A 15,174-nucleotide genomic window follows, 5' to 3' on the forward strand; every position below is an offset into this window, starting at 1 on the left:
TCACCCACGACTGCGTGGCCACGCACAACTCCAACACCATCATCAAGTTTGCTGACGACACAACGGTGGTAGGCCTGATCACCAGCCATGATGAGACAGCCTACAGGGAGGAGGTCAGTGACCTGGCAGTGTGGTGCCGGCACAATAGCCTCTCCCTCAACGTCAGTTAGACCAAGGAGCTGATCGTGGACTACAGGAAATGGGGGGGAGAGCACATTCCCATCCACATTGATGGGGTTGCATTGGAGAGGGTCGAGAGCTTCAAGTTCCTCAGTGTCCAAATCACTAAGGACTTAAAATGGTCCACTCACACACAGTCTTCAAGAAGGTGCGACAGCGCCTCTTCCCCCTCAGGGAGTTGAAAAAGTGTGGCATGGGCCCTCAAATCCTCAAAGTTCTACAGCTGTACCATTGAGAGCATCTTGACAGGCTGCATCACTGCTTGGTATGGCAACAGCACCGCCCTCAGTTGCATTGCGCTACATAGGGTTGTGCGGACAGCCCAGTACATCACCCGGTCCTAGCTCCCTGCCATCCCTGACCTCTATATCAGGCAAGGAAGGCCCGGAAAATCGTTAAAGACTCCAGCCACCCAAGCCATAGACTGTTCTCTCTGTTTCCGCATGGCAAGCGGTACCGGTGCATCAAGTCTGACACGAACAGGCTCCTGAACAGTTTCTATTCTCAAGCCATAAGACTGCTAAATAGCTAACAGAATGGCTACATGGACTATTTTTGCACTCTGTGCACACTCACAGGACTCTACACACTCACACACACTGAACCTCAAACACACACATAACATGCATTGTACACACATTTATACTGACACTACAAACACGCACACACACAATCCTCATTTACACTGCTTCTACTCTGTTTATCATATATCCTAATGCCTAGTCACCTTACCCCTATGCATATCTACCTCTGTCACTCCAGTATCCCTGTACATTGTAAATATGGTATTGGAACTGACCCTGTATATAGCTTTTTACTTCCTCGTGTTCTTCTTATTTTTATTTCTTGTGTTGTTGTTTTTTTTACCTTATGTTATTTGTAGTGCTACAGTAGCTAGGTTTCCTTCCAATTGGCCAAAAAAAAAATAATAATAATAATAATAATGCGATAATTTTACCACCAGCGGTATGTTCCCAACCAGCGGTATGTTCCCACCAGCGGTATGTTCCCACCAGTGGTATGCTCCCACCAGCGGTATGTTTCCAACCAGCGGTATGTTCCCAACAGCGGTATGTTTCCAACCAGCGGTATATTCCCAACAGCGGAATATTCCCACCAGCGGTATGTTCCCACCAGCGGTATGTTCCCAACAGCGGTATGTTCCCACCAGCGGTATGTTCCCACCAGCGGTATGTTTCCAACCAGCGGTATGTTTCCAACCAGCGGTATGTTCCCAACAGTGGTATGTTTCCAACCAGCGGTATGTTCCCACCAGCGGTATGTTCCCACCAGCGGTATATTCCCACCAGCGGTATGTTCCCAACAGCGGTATGTTCCCACCAGCGGTATGTTCCCACCAGCGGTATGTTTCCAACCAGCGGTATGTTTCCAACCAGCGGTATGTTCCCACCAGCGGTATGTTCCCACCAGCGGTATGTTTCCACCAGCGGTATGTTCCGACCAGCGGTATGTTCCCACCAGCGGTATGTTCCCACCAGCGGTATGTTCCCACCAGCGGTATGTTTCAAACAGCGGTATGTTTCCAACAGTGGTATGTTTCCACCAGCGGTATGTTTCCAACCAGCGGTATGTTCCCACCAGCGGTATGTTTCAAACAGCGGTATATTCCCACCAGCGGTATGTTTCCACCAGCGGTATGTTCCACCAGCGGTATGTTTCCACCAGCGGTATGTTCCCACCAGCGGTATGTTTCAAACAGCGGTATGTTCCCACCAGCGGTATGTTTCAAACAGCGGTATGTTCCCACCAGCGGTATGTTCCCACCAGCGGTATGTTTCCACCAGCGGTATGTTCACACCAGTGGTATGTTCCCACCAGCGGTATGTTTCCACCAGCGGTATGTTCCCACCAGCGGTATGTTTCCACCAGCGGTATGTTCCCACCAGCGGTATGTTTCAAACAGCGGTATGTTCCCACCAGCGGTATGTTTCCACCAGCGGTATGTTCCCACCAACGGTATGTTTCAAACAGCGGTATGTTCCCACCAGCGGTATGTTCCCACCAGCGGTATGTTTCCACCAGCGGTATGTTCCCACCAGCGGTATGTTTCCACCAGCGGTATGTTCCCACCAGCGATATGTTTCAAACAGCGGTATGTTCCCACCACCGGTATGTTTCAAACAGCGGTATGTTCCCACCAGCGGTATTTTCCCACCAGCGGTATGTTTCCACCAGCGGTATGTTTCCACCAGCGGTATGTTCCCACCAGCGGTATGTTTCAAACAGCGGTATGTTCCCACCAGCGGTATGTTTCAAACAGCGGTATGTTCCCACCAGCGGTATGTTCCCACCAGTGGTATGTTTCCAACCAGCGGTATGTTTCAAACAGCGGTATGTTCCCACCAGCGGTATGTTTCCAACCAGCGGTATGTTTCCAACCAGCGGTATGTTCCCACCAGCGGTATGTTCCCACCAGCGGTATGTTTCCACCAGCGGTATGTTCCCACCAGCGGTATGTTCCCACCAGCGGTATGTTTCCACCAGCGGTATGTTCCCACCAGCGGTATGTTCCCACCAGCGGTATGTTCCCACCAGCGGTATGTTTCAAACAGCGGTATGTTTCCAACAGTGGTATGTTTCCACCAGCGGTATGTTCCCACCAGCGGTATGTTTCCACCAGCGGTATGTTCCCACCAGCGGTATGTTTCAAACAGCGGTATGTTCCCACCAGCGGTATGTTCCCACCAGCGGTATGTTCCCACCAGCGGTATGTTTCAAACAGCGGTATGTTCCCACCAGCGGTATGTTCCCACCAGCGGTATGTTTCCACCAGCGGTGTGTTCCCACCAGCGGTATGTTTCCAACCAGCGGTATGTTTCCAACCAGCGGTATGTTTCCACCAGCGGTATGTTCCCACCAGCGGTATGTTTCAAACAGCGGTATGTTCCCACCAGCGGTATGTTTCCACCAGCGGTATGTTCCCACCAACGGTATGTTTCAAACAGCGGTATGTTCCCACCAGCGGTATGTTCCCACCAGCGGTATGTTTCCACCAGCGGTATGTTCCCACCAGCGGTATGTTTCCACCAGCGGTATGTTCCCACCAGCGGTATGTTTCAAACAGCGGTATGTTCCCACCAGCGGTATGTTTCAAACAGCGGTATGTTCCCACCAGCGGTATTTTCCCACCAGCGGTATGTTTCCACCAGCGATATGTTCCCACCAGTGGTATGTTCCCACCAGCGGTATGTTTCCACCAGCGGTATGTTCCCACCAGCGGTATGTTTCCACCAGCGGTATGTTCCCACCAGCGGTATGTTTCAAACAGCGGTATGTTCCCACCAGCGGTATGTTTCAAACAGCGGTATGTTCCCACCAGCGGTATGTTCCCACCAGTGGTATGTTTCCAACCAGCGGTATGTTTCAAACAGCGGTATGTTCCCACCAGCGGTATGTTTCCAACCAGCGGTATGTTTCCAACCAGCGGTATGTTCCCACCAGCGGTATGTTTCCACCAGCGGTATGTTCCCACCAGCGGTATGTTTCAAACAGCGGTATGTTCCCACCAGCGGTATGTTCCCACCAGCGGTATGTTCCCACCAGCGGTATGTTTCAAACAGCGGTATGTTCCCACCAGCGGTATGTTCCCACCAGCGGTATGTTTCCACCAGCGGTGTGTTCCCACCAGCGGTATGTTTCCAACCAGCGGTATGTTTCCAACCAGCGGTATGTTTCCACCAGCGGTATGTTCCCACCAGCGGTATGTTTCAAACAGCGGTATGTTCCCACCAGCGGTATGTTTCCACCAGCGGTATGTTCCCACCAACGGTATGTTTCAAACAGCGGTATGTTCCCACCAGCGGTATGTTCCCACCAGCGGTATGTTTCCACCAGCGGTATGTTCCCACCAGCGGTATGTTTCCACCAGCGGTATGTTCCCACCAGCGGTATGTTTCAAACAGCGGTATGTTCCCACCAGCGGTATGTTTCAAACAGCGGTATGTTCCCACCAGCGGTATTTTCCCACCAGCGGTATGTTTCCACCAGCGATATGTTCCCACCAGTGGTATGTTCCCACCAGCGGTATGTTTCCACCAGCGGTATGTTCCCACCAGCGGTATGTTTCCACCAGCGGTATGTTCCCACCAGCGGTATGTTTCAAACAGCGGTATGTTCCCACCAGCGGTATGTTTCAAACAGCGGTATGTTCCCACCAGCGGTATGTTCCCACCAGTGGTATGTTTCCAACCAGCGGTATGTTTCAAACAGCGGTATGTTCCCACCAGCGGTATGTTTCCAACCAGCGGTATGTTTCCAACCAGCGGTATGTTCCCACCAGCGGTATGTTCCCACCAGCGGTATGTTTCCACCAGCGGTATGTTCCCACCAGCGGTATGTTCCCACCAGCGGTATGTTTCCACCAGCGGTATGTTCCCACCAGCGGTATGTTCCCACCAGCGGTATGTTCCCACCAGCGGTATGTTCCCACCAGCGGTATGTTTCAAACAGCGGTATGTTCCCACCAGCGGTATGTTTCAAACAGCGGTATGTTCCCACCAGCGGTATGTTCCCACCAGCGGTATGTTTCCACCAGCGGTGTGTTCCCACCAGCGGTATGTTTCCAACCAGCGGTATGTTTCCAACCAGCGGTATGTTTCCACCAGCGGTATGTTTCCACCAGCGGTATGTTCCCACCAGCGGTATGTTTCCACCAGCGGTATGTTCCCACCAGCGGTATGTTTCAAACAGCGGTATGTTCCCACCAGCGGTATGTTCCCACCAGCGGTATGTTCCCACCAGCGGTATGTTTCAAACAGCGGTATGTTCCCACCAGCGGTATGTTCCCACCAGCGGTATGTTTCCACCAGCGGTGTGTTCCCACCAGCGGTATGTTTCCAACCAGCGGTATGTTTCCAACCAGCGGTATGTTTCCACCAGCGGTATGTTCCCACCAGCGGTATGTTTCAAACAGCGGTATGTTCCCACCAGCGGTATGTTTCCACCAGCGGTATGTTCCCACCAACGGTATGTTTCAAACAGCGGTATGTTCCCACCAGCGGTATGTTCCCACCAGCGGTATGTTCCCACCAGCGGTATGTTTCCACCAGCGGTGTGTTCCCACCAGCGGTATGTTTCCAACCAGCGGTATGTTTCCAACCAGCGGTATGTTTCCACCAGCGGTATGTTTCCACCAGCGGTATGTTCCCACCAGCGGTATGTTTCCACCAGCGGTATGTTCCCACCAGCGGTATGTTTCAAACAGCGGTATGTTCCCACCAGCGGTATGTTCCCACCAGCGGTATGTTCCCACCAGCGGTATGTTTCAAACAGCGGTATGTTCCCACCAGCGGTATGTTCCCACCAGCGGTATGTTTCCACCAGCGGTGTGTTCCCACCAGCGGTATGTTTCCAACCAGCGGTATGTTTCCAACCAGCGGTATGTTTCCACCAGCGGTATGTTCCCACCAGCGGTATGTTTCAAACAGCGGTATGTTCCCACCAGCGGTATGTTTCCACCAGCGGTATGTTCCCACCAACGGTATGTTTCAAACAGCGGTATGTTCCCACCAGCGGTATGTTCCCACCAGCGGTATGTTTCCACCAGCAGTATGTTCCCACCAGCGGTATGTTTCCACCAGCGGTATGTTCCCACCAGCGGTATGTTTCAAACAGCGGTATGTTCCCACCAGCGGTATGTTTCAAACAGCGGTATGTTCCCACCAGCGGTATTTTCCCACCAGCGGTATGTTTCCACCAGCGATATGTTCCCACCAGCGGTATGTTCCCACCAGCGGTATGTTTCCACCAGCGGTATGTTCCCACCAGCGGTATGTTTCCACCAGCGGTATGTTCCCACCAGCGGTATGTTTCAAACAGCGGTATGTTCCCACCAGCGGTATGTTTCAAACAGCGGTATGTTCCCACCAGCGGTATGTTCCCACCAGTGGTATGTTTCCAACCAGCGGTATGTTTCAAACAGCGGTATGTTCCCACCAGCGGTATGTTTCCAACCAGCGGTATGTTTCCAACCAGCGGTATGTTCCCACCAGCGGTATGTTCCCACCAGCGGTATGTTTCCACCAGCGGTATGTTCCCACCAGCGGTATGTTCCCACCAGCGGTATGTTTCCACCAGCGGTATGTTCCCACCAGCGGTATGTTCCCACCAGCGGTATGTTCCCACCAGCGGTATGTTCCCACCAGCGGTATGTTTCAAACAGCGGTATGTTTCCAACAGTGGTATGTTTCCACCAGCGGTATGTTCCCACCAGCGGTATGTTTCCACCAGCGGTATGTTCCCACCAGCGGTATGTTTCAAACAGCGGTATGTTCCCACCAGCGGTATGTTCCCACCAGCGGTATGTTCCCACCAGCGGTATGTTTCAAACAGCGGTATGTTCCCACCAGCGGTATGTTCCCACCAGCGGTATGTTTCCACCAGCGGTGTGTTCCCACCAGCGGTATGTTTCCAACCAGCGGTATGTTTCCAACCAGCGGTATGTTCCCACCAGCGGTATGTTTCCAACCAGCGGTATGTTTCCAACAGTGGTATGTTCCCACCAGCGGTATGTTCCCACCAGCGGTATGTTCCCACCAGCGGTATGTTCCCACCAGCGGTATGTTTCCAACAGCGGTATGTTCCCACCAGCGGTATGTTCCCACCAGCGGTATGTTCCCACCAGCGGTATGTTTCCAACAGCGGTATGATTCCACCAGCGGTATGTTTCCACCAGCGGTATGATTCCAACAGCGGTATTTTCCCACCAGCGGTATGTTCCCACCAGCGGTATGTTCCCACCAGCGGTATGTTCCCACCAGCGGTATGTTTCCAACAGCGGTATGATTCCACCAGCGGTATGTTCCCACCAGCGGTATGTTCCCACCAGCGGTATGTTCCCACCAGCGGTATGTTCCCACCAGAGGTATGTTTCCAACCAGCGGTATGTTTCCACCAGCGGTATGTTTCAAACAGCGGTATGTTCCCACCAGCGGTATGTTCCCACCAGCGGTATGTTTCCAACAATGGTATGTTCCCACCAGCGTTATGTTTCCAACAGTGGTATGTTTCAAACAGCGGTATGTTTCAAACAGCGGTATGTTTCAAACAGCGGTATGTTTCAAACAGCGGTATGTTTCAAACAGTGGTATGTTCCCACCAGCGGTATGTTTCCACCAGCGGTATGTTCCCACCAGCGGTATGTTTCAAACAGCGGTATGTTCCCACCAGCGGTATGTTCCCACCAGCGGTATGTTCCCACCAGCGGTATGTTTCAAACAGCGGTATGTTCCCACCAGCGGTATGTTCCCACCAGCGGTATGTTCCCACCAGCGGTATGTTTCAAACAGCGGTATGTTCCCACCAGCGGTATGTTCCCACCAGCGGTATGTTTCCACCAGCGGTGTGTTCCCACCAGCGGTATGTTTCCAACCAGCGGTATGTTTCCAACCAGCGGTATGTTCCCACCAGCGGTATGTTTCCAACCAGCGGTATGTTTCCAACAGTGGTATGTTCCCACCAGCGGTATGTTCCCACCAGCGGTATGTTCCCACCAGCGGTATGTTCCCACCAGCGGTATGTTTCCAACAGCGGTATGTTCCCACCAGCGGTATGTTCCCACCAGCGGTATGTTCCCACCAGCGGTATGTTTCCAACAGCGGTATGATTCCACCAGCGGTATGTTTCCACCAGCGGTATGATTCCAACAGCGGTATTTTCCCACCAGCGGTATGTTCCCACCAGCGGTATGTTCCCACCAGCGGTATGTTCCCACCAGCGGTATGTTTCCAACAGCGGTATGATTCCACCAGCGGTATGTTCCCACCAGCGGTATGTTCCCACCAGCGGTATGTTCCCACCAGCGGTATGTTCCCACCAGAGGTATGTTTCCAACCAGCGGTATGTTTCCACCAGCGGTATGTTTCAAACAGCGGTATGTTCCCACCAGCGGTATGTTCCCACCAGCGGTATGTTTCCAACAATGGTATGTTCCCACCAGCGTTATGTTTCCAACAGTGGTATGTTTCAAACAGCGGTATGTTTCAAACAGCGGTATGTTTCAAACAGCGGTATGTTTCAAACAGCGGTATGTTTCAAACAGTGGTATGTTCCCACCAGCGGTATGTTTCCACCAGCGGTATGTTCCCACCAGCGGTATGTTTCAAACAGCGGTATGTTCCCACCAGCGGTATGTTCCCACCAGCGGTATGTTTCCAACAGTGGTATGTTCCCACCAGCGTTATGTTTCCAACAGTGGTATGTTTCAAACAGCGGTATGTTTCAAACAGAGGTATGTTTCAAACAGCGGTATGTTTCCAACAGTGGTATGTTTCCACCAGCGGTATGTTCCCACCAGCGGTATGTTTCAAACAGCGGTATGTTCCCACCAGCGGTATGTTCCCACCAGCGGTATGTTCCCACCAGCGGTATGTTTCAAACAGCGGTATGTTCCCACCAGCGGTATGTTCCCACCAGCGGTATGTTCCCACCAGCGGTATGTTTCAAACAGCGGTATGTTCCCACCAGCGGTATGTTCCCACCAGCGGTATGTTTCCACCAGCGGTGTGTTCCCACCAGCGGTATGTTTCCAACCAGCGGTATGTTTCCAACCAGCGGTATGTTCCCACCAGCGGTATGTTTCCAACCAGCGGTATGTTTCCAACAGCGGTATGTTTCCAACCAGCGGTATGTTTCCAACAGTGGTATGTTCCCACCAGCGGTATGTTCCCACCAGCGGTATGTTTCCAACAGCGGTATGTTCCCACCAGCGGTATGTTCCCACCAGCGGTATGTTCCCACCAGCGGTATGTTTCCAACAGCGGTATGATTCCACCAGCGGTATGTTTCCACCAGCGGTATGATTCCAACAGCGGTATTTTCCCACCAGCGGTATGTTCCCACCAGCGGTATGTTCCCACCAGCGGTATGTTCCCACCAGCGGTATGTTTCCAACAGCGGTATGATTCCACCAGCGGTATGTTCCCACCAGCGGTATGTTCCCACCAGCGGTATGTTCCCACCAGCGGTATGTTCCCACCAGAGGTATGTTTCCAACCAGCGGTATGTTTCCACCAGCGGTATGTTTCAAACAGCGGTATGTTCCCACCAGCGGTATGTTCCCACCAGCGGTATGTTTCCAACAATGGTATGTTCCCACCAGCGTTATGTTTCCAACAGTGGTATGTTTCAAACAGCGGTATGTTTCAAACAGCGGTATGTTTCAAACAGCGGTATGTTTCAAACAGCGGTATGTTTCAAACAGTGGTATGTTCCCACCAGCGGTATGTTTCCACCAGCGGTATGTTCCCACCAGCGGTATGTTTCAAACAGCGGTATGTTCCCACCAGCGGTATGTTCCCACCAGCGGTATGTTTCCAACAGTGGTATGTTCCCACCAGCGTTATGTTTCCAACAGTGGTATGTTTCAAACAGCGGTATGTTTCAAACAGAGGTATGTTTCAAACAGCGGTATGTTTCAAACAGCGGTATGTTTCAAACAGTGGTATGTTCCCACCAGCGGTATGTTTCCACCAGCGGTATGTTCCCACCAGCGGTATGTTTCAAACAGCGGTATGTTTCCAACAGCGGTATGTTTCAAACAGCGGTATGTTTCAAACAGCGGTATGTTTCAAACAGTGGTATGTTCCCTCCAGCGGTATGTTTCAAACAGCGGTAAGTTTCAAACAGCGGTATGTTTCCAACAGCGGTATGTTTCAAACAGCGGTATGTTTCCAACCAGTGGTATGTTCCCACCAGTGGTATGTTTCCAACCAGTGGTATGTTCCCACCAGTGGTATGTTCCCACCAGTGGTATGTTCCCACCAGCGGTATGTTTCAAACAGCGGTATGTTTCAAACAGCGGTATGTTTCCAACAGCGGTATGTTTCAAACAGCGGTATGTTTCCAACCAGTGGTATGTTCCCACCAGTGGTATGTTTCCAACCAGTGGTATGTTCCCACCAGTGGTATGTTTCAAACAGCGGTATGTTTCCAACCAGTGGTATGTTCCCACCAGTGGTATGTTTCAAACAGTGGTATGTTTCAAACAGCGGTATGTTTCCAACCAGTGGTATGTTCCCACCAGTGGTATGTTTCAAACAGTGGTATGTTCCCACCAGTGGTATGTTTCCACCAGCCGTATGTTTCCACCAGCGGTATGTTTCAAACAGCGGTATGTTTCCAACCAGCGGTATGTTTCCAACAGTGGTATGTTTCCAACCAGTGGTATGTTCCCACCAGTGGTATGTTTCCAAACAGTGGTATGTTTCCACCAGTGGTACGTTTCAGTGGTATGTTTCAGTGGTATGTTTCCACCAAACTGACTTGTTGTGGATAAAAATCATTGCGTGATGATGGAGTGCACACAAAATGTACTTTTTCGTGTAAGTTTTCATGTACAGAGTAAAAATCGAGAGTTCAATGTATTTCCATTGCATTTTCAACTCTATCGATAGTTGTCACAAAAACTGTTAGGTTAAATAGTAAATATGTCTACTCTGGTCCTGGTACCTGCACTCTAGCCAACAGCTGGCAGATACAGTGCGCGTAGGCTGTGAGTACCACACCATGCACAGCAAGTTCACTTCCATATGATGGTTATTATTTCAAAATTTGAGCATAAAGGCGTTTCCACTGCCATTTCCCAGATAATTTATTTTACCGACACAAAAAGAACCCACCATGTTGAACTAACAAATGATCTGTCAGCAATTATGTAGCTGGCATTTATGCAAGATTTTGTTTCTGGGTTGCTGAGATTACCCATTTGATAATGGAGGAGGTAAGGGATAAATGTATACTTTTATAATCATTTGGTAGGTGCTTACATTTGTCCTATATGTTTTTTATCTATGCACTTTACCCCTACCTACATGTACAAATGACCTTGACTAACCCGTACCCCCGCACATTGACATTGACTATGTACCGGTATCCCCTGTATATAGCCTCGTTATTGTTATTTTATTGTGTTACTTTATATTTCATTTTTTACTTTATTTGATTTAGTAAATATTTTCTTAACTCTATTTCTTCAACTGCATTGTTGGTTAAGGGCTTGTAACTAAGCGTTTCTGTTGTGTTCAGCGCATGTCACAAATAAAATTTGATTTATTTGATCATTCAGGATAATTTAAGGTAAAAAATATTCTCTTAAGGTTCCTGTAGGATCCTTTAAGATAATATAAGGTTAATTTAAGAACCTATAGTCTGCAATCAGTTCGTTGTTGAACCTTTGTAGACTTAAGGGGTGCTTTGAAGAACCCTTTCCAAAAGAGGGGTTCATTTTGGAACCATCAGTATGCTCGTGAATAATGGGCGCTGGTGCATATTTAAGTGATAATGCCTGAGAAGCCGCTGTTTGGAGGATATATTGGTTTGTCTCTGGCGGCCAACCGTGCCAATATACCCTCCAAACACCGGCTTCGAGGGCATTATCACATTTATACAACGGGTTACCAACATATTCAAATAATGATTGACATATTTTCATTAAAAAAGTTATTTTGATGAATTTATTCATACTACTGTATTTCATCCTTCCACAAGATATAGTCCCAACACAAATCTAGGCTTGCTACCCAAGCCAGCTGGTCGTTAGTTCTATCGGTTCGGTCAACAGAGATGTGACACAGTTGTTCAGTCTTTTTTTTCTGTTTCTATGGACGTTCGTTCTAAATGTTCTATTGCCATCCTGGCTGACAACATTCTTATCCCTTGCTTGCCAACTACCGCTAACTTACAGGCGCATCATTTTTTTTAGCCAGCATAACAACAAAGTAGGTGCATTTTCATTTGTTTAAGCTGTTTTCTAGTGATGTGTTTTCATAAAAATATACAGTGGGGAGAACAAGTATTTGATACACTGCCGATTTTGCAGGTCTTCCTACTTACAAAGCATGTAGAGGTCTGTCATTTTTATCATAGGTACACTTCAACTGTGAGAGACGGAATCTAAAACAAAAATCCAGAAAATCACATTGTATGATTTTTAAGTAATTAATTTGCATTTTATTGCATGACATAAGTATTTGATCACCTACCAACCAGTAAGAATTCCGGCTCTCACAGACCTGTTAGTTTTTATTTAAGAAGCCCTCCTGTTCTCCACTCATTACCTGTATTAACTGCACCTGTTTGAACTCGTTACCTGTATAAAAGACACCTGTCCACACACTCAATCAAACAGACTCCAACCTCTCCACAATGGCCAAGACCAGAGAGCTGTATAAGGACATCAGGGATAAAATTGTAGACATGCAACAGGCTGGGATGGGCTACAGGACAATAGGCAAGCAGCTTGGTGAGAAGGCAACAACTGTTGGCGCAATTATTAGAAAATGGAAGAAGTTCAAGATGACGGTCAATCACCCTCGGTCTGGGGCTCCATGCAAGATCTCACCTCGTGGGGCATCAATGATCATGAGGAAGGTGAGTTATCAGCCCAGAACTACACGGCAGGACCTGGTCAATGACCTGGAGAGAGCTGGGACCACAGTCTCAAAGAAAACCATTAGTAACACACTACACCGTCATGGATTAAAATCCTGCAGCGCACGCAAGGTCCACCTGCTCAAGCCAGCGCATGTCCAGGCCCGTCTGAAGTTTACCAATGACCATCTGGATGATCCAGAGGAGGAATGGGAGAAGGTCATGTGGTCTGATGAGACAAAAATAGAGCTTTTTGGTCTAAACTCCACTCGCTGTGTTTGGAGGAAGAAGAAGGATGAGTACAACCCCAAGAACACCATCCCAACCGTGAAGCATGGAGGTGGAAACATCATTCTTTGGGGATGCTTTTCTGCAAAGGGTACAGGATGACTGCACCGTATTGAGGGGAGGATGGATGGGGCCATGTATCGCGAGATCTTGGCCAACAACCTCCTTCCCTCAGTAAGAGCATTGAAGATGGGTCGTGGCTGGGTCTTCCAGCATGACAACGACCCGAAACACACAGCCAGGGCAACTAAGGAGTGGCGCCGTAAGAAGCATCTCAAGGTCCTGGAGTGGCCTAGCCAGTCTCCAGACCTGAACCCAATAGAAAATCTTTGGAGGGAGCTGAAAGTCCGTATTGCCCAGCGACAGCCCCGAAACCTGAAGGATCTGGAGAAGATCTGTATGGAGGAGTGGGCCAAAATCCCTGCTGCAGTGTGTGCAAACCTGGTCAAGAACTACAGGAAACGTATGATCTCTGTAATTGCAAACAAAGGTTTCTGTACCAAATATTAAGATCTGCTTTTCTGATGTATCAAATACTTATGTCATGCAATAAAATGCAAATTAATTACTTAAAAATCATACAATGTGATTTTCTGGATTTTCTGGATTCCGTCTCTCACAGTTGAAGTGTACCTATGACAAAAATTACAGACCTCTACATGCTTTGTAAGTAGGAAAACCTGCAAAATCGGCAGTGTATCAAATACTTGTTCTCCCCACTGTATATATAAATACATTTTTTATTTGTACTTACCCCTTTTTCTCCCCGGTTTCGTACTATGCAATTGGTAGTTACAGTCTCGTCTTATCGCTGCAACTCCCGTACGGACTCGGGAGAGGTGAAGGTCAAGAGCCGTGCGTCCTCCGAAACACAACCCAGCCAAGCCGCACTGCTTCTTGACACAATGCCCACTTTAACACCGAAGCCAGCCATACCAATGTGTTGGAGGAAACACCGTACACCTGGCGAACGTGTCAGCGTGCATTGTGCCTGGCCCGCCACAGTAGTCGCTAGAGCGCGATGGGACAAGAACATCCCTGCCGGCCAAACCCTCCCCTAACCCGGACGACGCTGGGCCAATTGTTCGCCGCCCCATATGTCTCCCGGTCACGGCCGGCTGCGACAGAGTCTTGACACAAACCAGGATCTCTAGTGGCACAGCTAGCCCTGCGATGCAGTGTCTTAGACCACTGCGCCACTCGGGAGGCCCCTAGTGATATTTATCTGGATACATCCATAACAATGAGCTGAGGTGCGATTTCGCCTGGCATAGCAAATGTGCTCACTTGTCAGTACACTGTTGTTCAGAGGAGCTAGCCAACAACACAGCTAACACAATCACTTCAAACTGAAGCTACATGTATATATCCATAAAAATGATGCCAGCTGATTCATGATTTTGACTGGCTGAGAAACGCTGTCTGCCTGTCAATCTAAAAGAAATGTGAGACAATATCTAGATGCTTTTTACAGTGGAGATCAAGTTTATAAATTGCTTGGCTGGGCTAATGAGACAGTGGATTGTGCAGTCAGATGGAACAGAGTAAATAGGCATTTTAACGTCATACATTTAGCTGGTGGTAACTTGTGCAATAGACACCGGCTGGAATGCGGTTTTAACCAATCTATATTCAGGATTAAACCCCCCATTGTATAAAATTAAAATTGCAAACATTGGTCAAAAGACAACTGGAAGTGGGAAGCACGCGGATGGTTGAAGAGACGTGACAGATAAGAGATGACTTGCAGCGAATTGACGTGAAAGGTGAGTGAACCTAGCTATTTGCTAGCTAAGATACTACTTAATCAACCTGCTAATGTAATGTACTCTTCGTATTTCATCATCTAGCCATGCTAAATAGCCTGTAATGTTATCTGGTAATTGTTGTTTACGTGTTGGTACGTTTTAGCTAACATTAGCTAGCTAGTAAAGTTACTCAATATTGAGAAATGTTAGTCCTCATTTCAACTCATGATACACTCTCACCATCTCCTTCCATCCTCCTCCCTTTAGTACCTGGCTTATCATGGCCCTGTCCAATTAATTGGTGGAGAGTTCGGGAGCTGTGAGTTCTGATAGAGCAATGCATCAACCTACATGAATAGGTAAGACACACACACACACACACACACACACACACACACACACACACACACACACACACACACACACACACACACACACACACACACACACACACACACACACACACACACACACACACACACACACACACACACACACACACACACACACACACACACACACGCGGCCCAATGAAGGTTATGTTAAATTTGACAAAAAGAAGAATACATAA

The sequence above is a fragment of the Salvelinus alpinus genome, chromosome 4, assembly GCF_045679555.1.
Source record: "Salvelinus alpinus chromosome 4, SLU_Salpinus.1, whole genome shotgun sequence".
Lineage (NCBI taxonomy): Eukaryota > Metazoa > Chordata > Actinopteri > Salmoniformes > Salmonidae > Salvelinus > Salvelinus alpinus.